This window comes from Mirounga leonina, unplaced genomic scaffold (genome assembly GCF_011800145.1).
Source record: "Mirounga leonina isolate KUSES-001 unplaced genomic scaffold, KU_Mleo_1.0 Mir_115, whole genome shotgun sequence".
Lineage (NCBI taxonomy): Eukaryota > Metazoa > Chordata > Mammalia > Carnivora > Phocidae > Mirounga > Mirounga leonina.
In genome coordinates this window covers 44,725,686-44,736,816 of record NW_023270268.1, presented here as the reverse complement: position 1 = coordinate 44,736,816, position 11,131 = coordinate 44,725,686, and positions in this window count along the sequence as shown.

Below are 11,131 nucleotides of genomic sequence, written 5' to 3'. Positions count from 1 at the left end.
GTTGCCTTCTTCTTGGGTCCAAAAGTGCGGGAAAGCATGCAGGGAGGGTGGTTAAATGATTTCTGAGCCATGTTTTGGAATGCCTGCCCTCAGGGTGACAATGTTATAAACCGTGGTGAATTTCCAAGGCTAGCCCATTCTGCTATAGATTAGGTATAGGCTTCTGAGGCTATCTGGTAAACCCAGCTACCAAATTAATATTGATCCCAAGGATATATGTGTTCTATTGTCAAAATGCTCAGCTTTTGGAATGCAGCCTTACAATCAGTAGAGAACTGCCTAGACAAGTAAACATAATGAATAAATACAAGAAGTTTGAGTGTGAATGTGGCATGTTATGGCACTGTGTTCAATATTTTTAATTCTCTTTCACATGGAATGTTTCCTTGATTTCTCACTTGCTATTTGTGTAGCTTATGAAGGCAATTATATTTCTATTTTAGTATTGTGAGAAACGAAGTTGGTAACGGAATGCGTAAACTTTCAGAATGTATAAGACTTTCTTGTTTTCAAACAGATCAATTTTTCAGAATATGGCGAAAATAAGCAGTTCTTTTGGGAATGGACTTTTTTTTTCACCCCCAGACAGTTATCCTGGAGTGAGTACTTATGGTCTAGATAAAATCCCCTGAAAACAGAAGTGTTCTCATATTCTTGTTTGTATGTAACACTTATTTATTACAAACGGCAGGAAATGCTAATTTAAAACTAACTCTCAAAAATGAGTTCAGAGAAGCTTAGTTCAGAATTAATTTATAGCTTGAACACTGAGGGAATATTTGGGTCAATTTATTATTCACTGAGATTGTTGGAAATTTATATGATGATTATTCTGATTCCATCTCTAGGCAGAAGGTTACTCTCAGTGGGAAAAAACCAACAACTTCCAAGGTTATTGAAATGCCACGCATATAAGCATCCAAGCTCCAATGGCAATTTGCATATGTATGTGGGGTATGGTGTGTTTTCCCACCCCCACACCCCGCCCCCACACACAATCCTTAAAATTACCTGGAATATTAACAAATAATATCCTTCCGTTCCATGTTAGTAATATCGTCAGAGAGATGGTCATTTGTGAGACTCTGTGAGCATCTTGCTAATGACTAGATTTATATCCTGACTCCGCCGTTCTGGGCCCACCGTGGTTTGCCCACATTCAGACAGTGAGCTAGTGACAGGCTCTGTGGAGAACAGAGCACTTCTCTGTCCACAGAATTCCAGGCACCAGGATGAACACATATGCACTGTATACTTTGAGTATTTTTATATGACTCAGTGTAAATGTATACATTCATAGCTTCATGAGCGCATGTCTGTAAATATGGGGGTCTCAGTAGCTTCATGCATTTTCCTCACTAGCCAGTGAGTTTTCTGTTATATTTTATAAATCCTCTACTATTCCTGGATAGGAAGTACTAAATTTCTGAGGTTTTAACAGATATCATGTTTCACTTAAACGGTGTAGAACTTATCCCAGTATGAGTACTTTTAAAAATGTTTTTGATTTAAATTTTATTTTAAAATAACATAAGTAAATCATGTTCATAGTGGAAACATATAAAATACAGGAAAGTAAAAAAAAGTCACACCTGATCCTACCACCTGGAGATAATATCATAATAAATTTGATGTATAATTTTGTATATTTTTTCCATGTACCTTTATGCATGTATATAATTTTTCATAAAAACAGATTATCATACAGATGTCTCAAACTTCCAAACCCTGCTTTTAAAATTTAATATACCATGCATACTTTTCCATTTCCAACATAATATTTCACGGCTGTAAGGCCATGGGATTCTAGTTATATGGTACCGGGAAATTCCTTGTCCCCGCAAAGAACTCAGCCCCCTCCAGGGCCTTGCCTCCTAAGGGAGTGGACTGCATCATTATGGAATGAAAGGGTAGCTATCTCAGGTGGCTGGATATCCATGTGAATGTGAGTGAGTGAGTGTGTGTGTGTGGGGGGGCACTTCACAGTGTAGAATTGGGGTGATCTGGGGTAGAAAGAGGCGTAGACTATAGGCCAGGGGCCAGGGACCAAGGGCCAGGGTCTGAGAATTCTAAATTGAGTCCCCGTTTCCAGATAATTATAAAGCTGTCTTTTTCAAGGTAAAAAGATAGAATATACTTAATTGAATAGTTTGTTAGACTGCCTTTTTAACTTCAAAATATTGTGTGTATGGTAGGTATGCGATTCTCCATTTGTATTCTAGGTGGGCCCCCAAAATGTTAGGAGCAGCCTGAACATATATATTCTATGACTTCTACTTTCTAGATTATATATTTTGTTTTGTTTAATTTAATTTACATTTCCCTTGGGGATGAAAGGGAGTAGTATGTAAATGAGTATGCTCATTTATTGACCAGTTAAGATTCAGCTTAATATTTCTATTGAAGCTTTACCATACTTCAGCACTCCACTGGGTATAGGGACAAGAAGTAAAAATACACAGCCAGGCTGTTGTGGAGCTCACAGTATCCTAGGGATCTCAGACACGTGGAATTATTACTACGTGGGGTGATAAGTACATCAGTCAGGTGTGGACATGGGTACAGAAGCCACAGAGAGAAAGGAAGGAAAATCTGTAGGTCAGGATCCTGGGATCAGTTAGTTAACCTGGTCAACTATACCCTCACAGAAATCTTGAAAGGGCTGTAGAAACCATTCCATCCAAGATGAATTGTTGTAAACTTTCTAAAGGGCTTGAAGTTTTTGATAAATTTGGTAAATTGGTCACTTGACAAAGTAACCATTCAAGAATTCACTTTCAGCAAATGACTTTTAGCTAATTGGCTTGCTTCCTTGAGGGGAAGTGTCATTCAAGCTGGGATATAATGAATTCCCAGAAGTTTGAATGGGAAAGAATGCAGTGCTTTACTGAAGAAAAATATTCTGTGAAGAGGGAACAGCACATGTGTCATCTTGGAAGCATGGAATGGAATGACATGTCCTGAGAACAGTATTTAGACGTGCTAGAGTAAAAAGAGTGAGGTGGGGAAGCAAAAGGACTCAAAACTAGAGAGAAAGGCAGAGCCGTAGTCTAGAGGGTTTTGTGGTCCTGGGTCCCAGGGAGTTTTATCCTATAGGAAATAGACGCTGAAGTTGAAGAATTCGAAGCCAGGAAATGAGAACATCTGATTGCATTTTAGACAGATCATTATGGCAACAGTATGGAGGAAAAATTGGAAGTGAGTAGTCCAGAAGGGGGGAGTCCACTGCCGAGAAGGCAGAATACTCCAGGATCGCGATGAAGGCAAGTTCTGGATTCAGACTGCTGGGAGTCAGCACCTGTTTCTACCACTTAGCACCTGTGTCTTTGGGCAAGTTCCTTAGCCTCTCTGTTGACCTGGTTTCCTCATCTATAATATGCAAATTATAATAGCTGTGAAGATGAAAGGAAACAATACCTATAAGGTGCTCAGGGCAGACACTGCCATATAGAAAGCTCTCAATACCTGCTTACGACAAGTACTACTCGTAGCAGTAGTAAAAAATAATAATTATCCTTCAGTAGTTCAAAAGAAAGATAACGATGGTCTGAACTGGGGTACAGGCAGTGGAAAATGTGAGGAGGGGAAGGGGATGAGAAAGACAAGGAGTGGGTTTGACAGGACTTTTAGTTGATTAAATTCAGGGATGAGGTAGGAGATCTCTTGATTTCTAGCTTGAATGACCGAGTGGAAGGTGTTGGTACCAAAAACGTTTGGGAAGGCAGGAGCAGGGACAAACTGGGCGGTGGAAGATAATGAATTCTGTTTCAGAGATGTTGAGTTTTAGATACTTGTGGATCATAAAGGTGGAGATGTCCCAAAGGCAGAGAGATATGCAGGCTGGAGTTCAGGAAGGTGAGGTAAAGGCCACATGAGCCGAGTGCCAGGGTAACAGACTTATTGACTGGAAATAGCTGCCCTGACATACAAATGTTTTTTCCTCTATTTGGCCCCCGATGCATGACTTCTGTTAGTATCCAGAAGAGAGGGCACCTTAATGGCTACCTCAGGTGCAACCTCCAGCATAAAATCTTTGCTGATCAACCCAACCAGATAGGGTCTTTTTACTCTGAGACCCTTTGTTAAGGACTGAATGTTTATGTCCCCCCCCAAATTCCCATATTGAAGTCCTAACCCCCAGTGTGATGGTATTTAGAGATAGGGCCTTACCGGGGTAATTAAGATTAGATGAGATCATGAGGATGGGGCACTGGTCTGATGGGATTAGCGCCCTTGTAAGAAGAGATACCAGAGAGCTTGCTCTCTTATTCCACACACACCAAGGAAAGGCCATGTGAGCACACGGCAAGAAGGCAGCTGTCTACAAGCCAAGAAGAGAGCTCTCATTAGAAACCAGTTCTGCTGGATCTTGATCTGGGACTTCTAGATTCCAGAACTGAGAAATAAAATTTTGTTGTTTAAGCTACACTGTCTATTTTGTTATGGCAGCCTGCTCTACCTAAAACACCCTTGTATGAGGCTTCACTGTATTTCTCCTGTAGGTTGGCCCTCCTTTCACTCCAGTAATGCACATTTCCTCCTACTGCTTCTAGATAGAGGCATTAGGAGGGCGGATCCTTCATCATACTTACAGTACATTTCCCTGCAAAGCCCTGTTTTGCCCATAGTAAATGTTTAATAAACAACTGATGACCTGAGGTCAGCTTGGAAAGACTGAAGATCATGCAACACTTTGTGTGAAGAGGGTCACAGAGAATGTGTTTAGTGTGTGGTACAAGGCAGAATCCTGGGGTAAATCAAGACTGGAGTTTAGGTGGAAACAGGATGGTCTCAATATGAAACTGGGAGATTACCAAGAAAAGACAGTTTCTCAAAGATCAGTGGGAAGAGTGAAATGGCCAATGCGTTCCACATGAGGCATATTTTTCATGAGCATTTTGTACTATGCAGACCATTATGTAAGATTACACGGTGGCTTATCTATTTCAAATTGATTTAAAAAATCATTATAGTCTTTGAGTTAGGATTTTTCTAAAGCAAATGAATTTAAGGGTTAAAATCAACAATGGTTCAGGCCCCTAATAGTTTGATCCTATTCTCTTTCAAGAACAGTCAACCAACCAACCAACCAAACAATCCAACAATGACAGTTTTCCTCCAAAGACATGAAACAAAAAAACCAAAACAGATTTTGTTTATTGCATTTCAAACTCTCGTCAACTTTACTGGGAATCATTTAAAGTTGACTGAGTGTTCTTTTTTTTTTTTTTTTTAAAGATTTTACTTATTTGACACAGAGAGACATAGCAAGAGAGGGAACACAAGCAGGGGGAGTGGGAGAGGGAGAAGCGGGCTTCCCGCCGAGCAGGGAGCCCGAAGTGGGGCTCGATCCCAGGACCCTGGGATCATGACCTGAGCCGAAGGCAGACGCCTAACGACTGAGCCACCCAGGCGCCCCTGACTGAGTGTTCTTAAGTGAAGTCTCAGGGGTGATGCTGTGAGTTTGTGTATTCTCTGTGGGATGCAAGTGTGTGCTGGCAACCGTAAGAAATACAGGGAACTTGCCCCCAATGTGTCAAGACACTCCTCTGTGAGGATGGGGGAGGGGGGAAGATTTATTTTTGTCTCTGGAGCATCTTCCATTACCATCTTGCTAATCTCTTGAGTGCTATGGAAGCAGGGACTTTCTAGTAGCATCCTCTCTGAAGCCCAACAGTACAGAGGATAAGAGTGGAATACATTTGTGCTGACCTATCCACCTAAGAGAAACCAGAAGCACATGGATCACTGGATGACACTTAGAGCCTGGAGCTGTGGAAACTCCTAGACTTGAACTCTGATATGGGTGCCCCTAGCCACAAGTGGCTAAGGAGCCCTGGACACTCGGCTAGTCCAAATTGGGATATTCTGTGAGTGTAAAACACACCCCCGATTTCAATGCCTTAGTTTAAAAAAAAAAGAACATAAAATAACTCATTAATACTTGCTTATGTTTATTACCGGTTGAAATAATATTTGTGGTATATTGAGCTAAATCAAATATATTATTAAAATCATTTTTACCTATTTCGTTTTATTTTCTAATTTGGCAACCAGAAAACGTAAAATTACATATGTGGGTGATGTTATATTTCTGTTGGACAGAGTCTAAGGCTTACACCATCAAGGGGCAGATATACATTCTGGCCTTGACAGGATGTAGAGCTTACAAAAATTTGTCTCTTCTCACATGACTCATGCCCAGCTGTGCATAAAAGCAGTTTTATTGTTTGTATAATAGCCCTATACACATTCAGAGAGCCTTTCATCTGAGGATCTCAAACGTTAATTAATTCTCACTGAATAGCTGAGGAAGACTGGTGTTCTTAGTTCTATTTTACAGATGAGAAAACTGAGGCATGGGGAAATTTAAACAATTTGCCAAGGGCTACCCAAGGTAGAATGGCAGAGCTTGGACTAGAAACTGTGAATCATTATAATTAATCATGCATCTAGCCGGCAGACAATATTTTGTCTTCCTGATCAGGCAAACTCCTTTAAGGTAGGGACCATACTTTTAAAATGCTATTTCCAACTAATAAAATACTGAATGCTCAGTGAACATTACACAACCGAAGGAGTCATTGCTTCCAGATGAACACGTTTGGACATTAACAGTTAGGTAATGTACAAGAGGTAAATAAATGGTCTTTTTCCTTCTGGGGAAGGAATCGTTATTACGCCTTACTTTGGAAGCGGATAAACAAATCCTACCTTTGATTAGTTCACTTGTTTTTAAAACTAGATTTCTAGGTCTTATTCTGATATTTTGAAGAGAAGATATTCCAAACAAGAAGCATGTTGGTCTAGATTTGGATTCCAGTCTGGCAGAGGAAGGAAGCGCCTTTGGAGCTGTGTGGTGCCTTCCACCAACATCCTTCCATCACCTTCTCCCTGTGGAGAAGGACATAGCTTCCTTTTATAAGCTCAGGCATCACAGCTCTGATGAGTGAGTTCTCTCAAAAGCGTACACCTTTATCCAACTTATTTTGGAGAGAAGGCCATCAGAAACAGACATCAGGCTTCCCAAGCAAAAGCTACATGAAGCAAATAGTTTCTTTCCCCCAATCTTCACGTTCATTTTCCTTATACTGAGTAGGGAGAAAAAGAAAAATCTACTACCAACTTGTGATTACATTCCCTCTGATTGAGACTGATTTTCAGTGTTACTCTAAAATATTGGGCCACTAAAGTACACGAGTTAAAAAAAAAAAAAAAGTACATGAATTTAGGAGAAGATTCAGAGGAGCACCTGGCTGGCTCGGTCGGTAGAGCACAAAACTCTTGATCTTGGTGTCAAGGGTTCAAGCCCCACGTTGGATGTAGTGCTTACATAAAAAAATAAAAATAAAAAAATAAGTAAAATGTGTATAGAAGTAGATTTAGGGAGTTCTAGAAACCATCCATCCATCCGTCCATTCATTCGACAATGCATCTCCTCTTTTATGTATTCTAAAAATATTTATTGTGACTGCATGAGTGAAAGGTTACTACTATATGCCTAATTCTGCTTCTGATAAAAACTATATGAATAAAATGTGATATTTTTCAAGAATGGTTGAAGGATGTTCATTTTTGCCAATGCATACATACTGCACAAAGGATATGTTCCCATGATGCCCTCTCTACCTTCATTGCCAACATCATTAAACCTAGCTCAGTTCTCAGTGTGTCATCTTGCCCTTGTGACAGGAAGGATGACTGGAGTGCTGAAAGGTTTTTAATTATACTCGCACTCAAATAATGATAGCCTACTTGTGGGCACATGTCTTAGAGGAGAATCATAGTCTGTGCTTTGTGCATCAGATTCCTTCATTTCCTTTGCCTTTTGCTTGAACCAGAAAAATGGCTTAGAGAAATTCATGCACACTTCCCTGCCATCCCCACCCATGGTGGTGAGGCTAAGTCAGTGGGGGAAGAGTTTCAATATCTTTGGCATCTTTGACACTCCAGGCTCAGAATGGTGGTGGTGGGGGGTGGGGGTGGTGAGCGGGAGGAGAAGGGGAGTGGAAAACACTGCAGACTCCACCCTAGACAATCCTTCTGCACTCAGCATTTCTTATTCCTTCAAAGTTGATAATTCCACTTTTGGAGGGCGAGGGTGGGGGGAGGAGGAAGGGTGAGGTAGAGGACATGATACGTGCATGTTGGGTCCTTCACAAAATTGTCCTCAAATGGTCTTTGCATAGATAGCTTTGGTCACCACTTCCTGCCATTCAGTTTGCCCCGATGTAGTCATACAGTCTCTGATTGGGCAAAACATGCCACCACCAGAATCATGCGACACTGGTTCTAGCACATCTCTTTTGGCAGAGAAATCCAGGAGACTTTTTAGCAATGGCCACTGATGAGTTCATGCCAATGAGAAAGCACAGAGGGCTGAGGCTTCTGTACCTGGAGCAAAGAGGGAGTCATTTCATGGACTGATGCCTAACAACCCTCTAGTCTAGGAAAAGGTCTGTAAAGACAGACTATCTTCACTCTTCTAGCAACTGGGCTAAATCTATAGCAGTGAACCTACCAGGGAGTGTGATCTGAGTGACAGTTGAAGAGACAATGGGGAGAACTGTTTCCAGTTTAGCTCTCTATTTGATAAAGCTTTACACAAAGGATACATCTTCAAGTGATGATAAATTGAAGTAGTGAGAATATAATCATACTTGAGTGGGGTTAATGAAACGATGCTATTTTGCAGCAGGGGAGGCGAGGAAGGTGGGGGGAAATAATAGACGAATGAAATTTAAGGGTGTTCTAATTTCAGAAGACAAATGTCTTCCCCTTGTGTTGGGCCCTCTAGGGACACTTCTTGGAACGTGGCCCACAGAAGTTCTGGAGGACGGCAGCCCCCTCTCCTTCCCGGCAGTAGCAAGACATCGCCGGGGCAAGAGAGTGGCGCCTTCCGCCCAGGCTCTAATTCATGCCTACAGAATAACAGGCTGCTCTCGGTGCACCAGGCACAATGAAGGCCCTCTAAGCTGCCACTCAAGCGGGGCCTGCTAACACTCTCGGCCCTTGTTTCTGGCTCTTGGCATTGTTGGGGCAGGGAGCGTGAGGAGAGCTGCACACTTCCACGCTGGGAAAGGCAGGGCCCCTGGCGGCTCCGGCCAGTCAGCGGATGGCCTAGACAAGCTAGTGAGGCCCTTACACCTCTGGGCAAACTTGCTGAACATTCAGGACTTTGGGGACTGTGGTTTCAGAAAGTCTGACCTCTGCGCCCTCATCCCCCAGCTCCAAAAAACAAAACAAAACAAAACAAAGCATTAAAAATTCTCTTGGCATGGCAGGCTGCTACAAAGTTTGATTGTAGCACCAATGTCTTTTTTTTTTTTTAAGATTTTACTTATTTGTCAGAGAGAGAGAGAGAGCACAAGCAGGGAGAGCGGCAGGCAGAGGGAGAAGCGGGCTCCCCGCTGAGCAGGGAGCCCGACGTGGAACTCGATCCCAGGACCCCGGGATCATGACCTGAGCCGAAGGCAGACGCTTAACTGACTGAGCCACCCAGGCGCCCCGAACCAAACTCTTCCTTAACCTTATTTTTCCTGTGCCCTAAAAAAGCAAGAAGAAAAAGAGAAGGACTGGGATTTTGTTTGCTTGTTTGCCATAGGCCAAGAGCCCTATTAAGGTTTGGCTTCTCTGCGATTTTATTATCAACACTTAGCATTTTTGCCTCTTCTCATGTCAGGATCAATAGTGCTCCTTTTTTTTTTTTTTAAGATTTTATTTATTTATTTATTTGACAGAGAGAGAGACACAGCAAGAGAGGGGACACAAGCAGGGGGAGTGGGAGAGGGAGAAGCAGGCTTCCCGCCGAGCAGGGAGCCCGATGCGGGGCTCGATCCCAGGACCCTGGGACCATGACCTGAGCTGAAGGCAGTCGCTTAACTGGCTGAGCCACCCAGGAGTCCCAACACCAATGTCTTTCTAACACCCTTTAGATGACAGTGCTGACAAATTTCCAACAGCACCGGGGTGGCCCTCAAACTATATAATCTTGACCCGGGCTGCATAAAAGGTGATGCTAAGCAAAAATGACTGAGAGGGGATCGTGATAAGCAGACAGATGACATGGTGAAGAGGCGAAGTAGCAAGCTTATTGCTAATCTTTATACTGTAGGCAAAAGAAGTGACATGCCCAAAACCACCACACCCAGAATATATTCGTTGTAGGGGGGAGCAAAACATGCATAAACTCAGAGTGTAGCTGCACAGTGGAGGTAATCCGCTAAGCTTGTCTAAAAGCAAAGACTGGTGTTGATTCCCAGCCAGTTTAAAGGATGAAAGGGGACAAGAGACTGTTTTAGGATAAAAATAATAACTACTACTTTTCGAGCCCTACGTTCCAGGGATTTTTAAATACATTAGCTAATTTAGGCCTAATGGCAGCCTTGGGAGATAGAGACCACTGCTGCCGATTTATATACAACTGGGGACCGTGAGGCCTGCGGCAGTTGGGAAAGTTCTGCCCGACCCCAAAGCCAGACTCTTAGATTCACTGTATTACTTTGCCTTTCTGGAGCTGAAAGGAGACACAAAGCTAGGGACACAAAAGGAATATTTGTTTTGTTTTGTTTTTTTTCTTGGGAATTCCAGTTTTCCTTGAGCCTGGGTTAGAGCTTTATCTTAAAGAAGTAATCACAGTTGCTCTTTGCAGGCAAGCAACAACATCTAATATTGAGAAAAGCAGTGAGCCTTTCCACTTCTGCTGAATGCGCCAAAACTGAACCAATAAAGTCTAGCCTTTGTGACAGTTCTTTGTCTCTTCTGAGGCTAAAAATGTCTGGACACACTGAGTCAGTTGGAGGGTCAGCTCTGTCTTGACCTGGCACAGAACTTAACATGAGTCACTAAAAGGATTTGAAACTCAGGGAAACACTGCCGTTGAGTTGGTATAGCCAAAAATATTCGGGTGTCGACCGTGTGCTCCTGGATGTAGCCTGTTCATTCATCTGTTTGTTTATTCATTCAATAAATGTCTATTCTAACCTACTCACATAAATATAAAACATGGGTAAAAAGTTTCATGAATACCAAATGATACAGTGAAAAGCAAGTTTCACACCACAGTCCTCCAGATTCTCTGCTTAAGGACAACCCCTGACACCAATTTTCTGGGGATCCTTCTAGAGGTGTT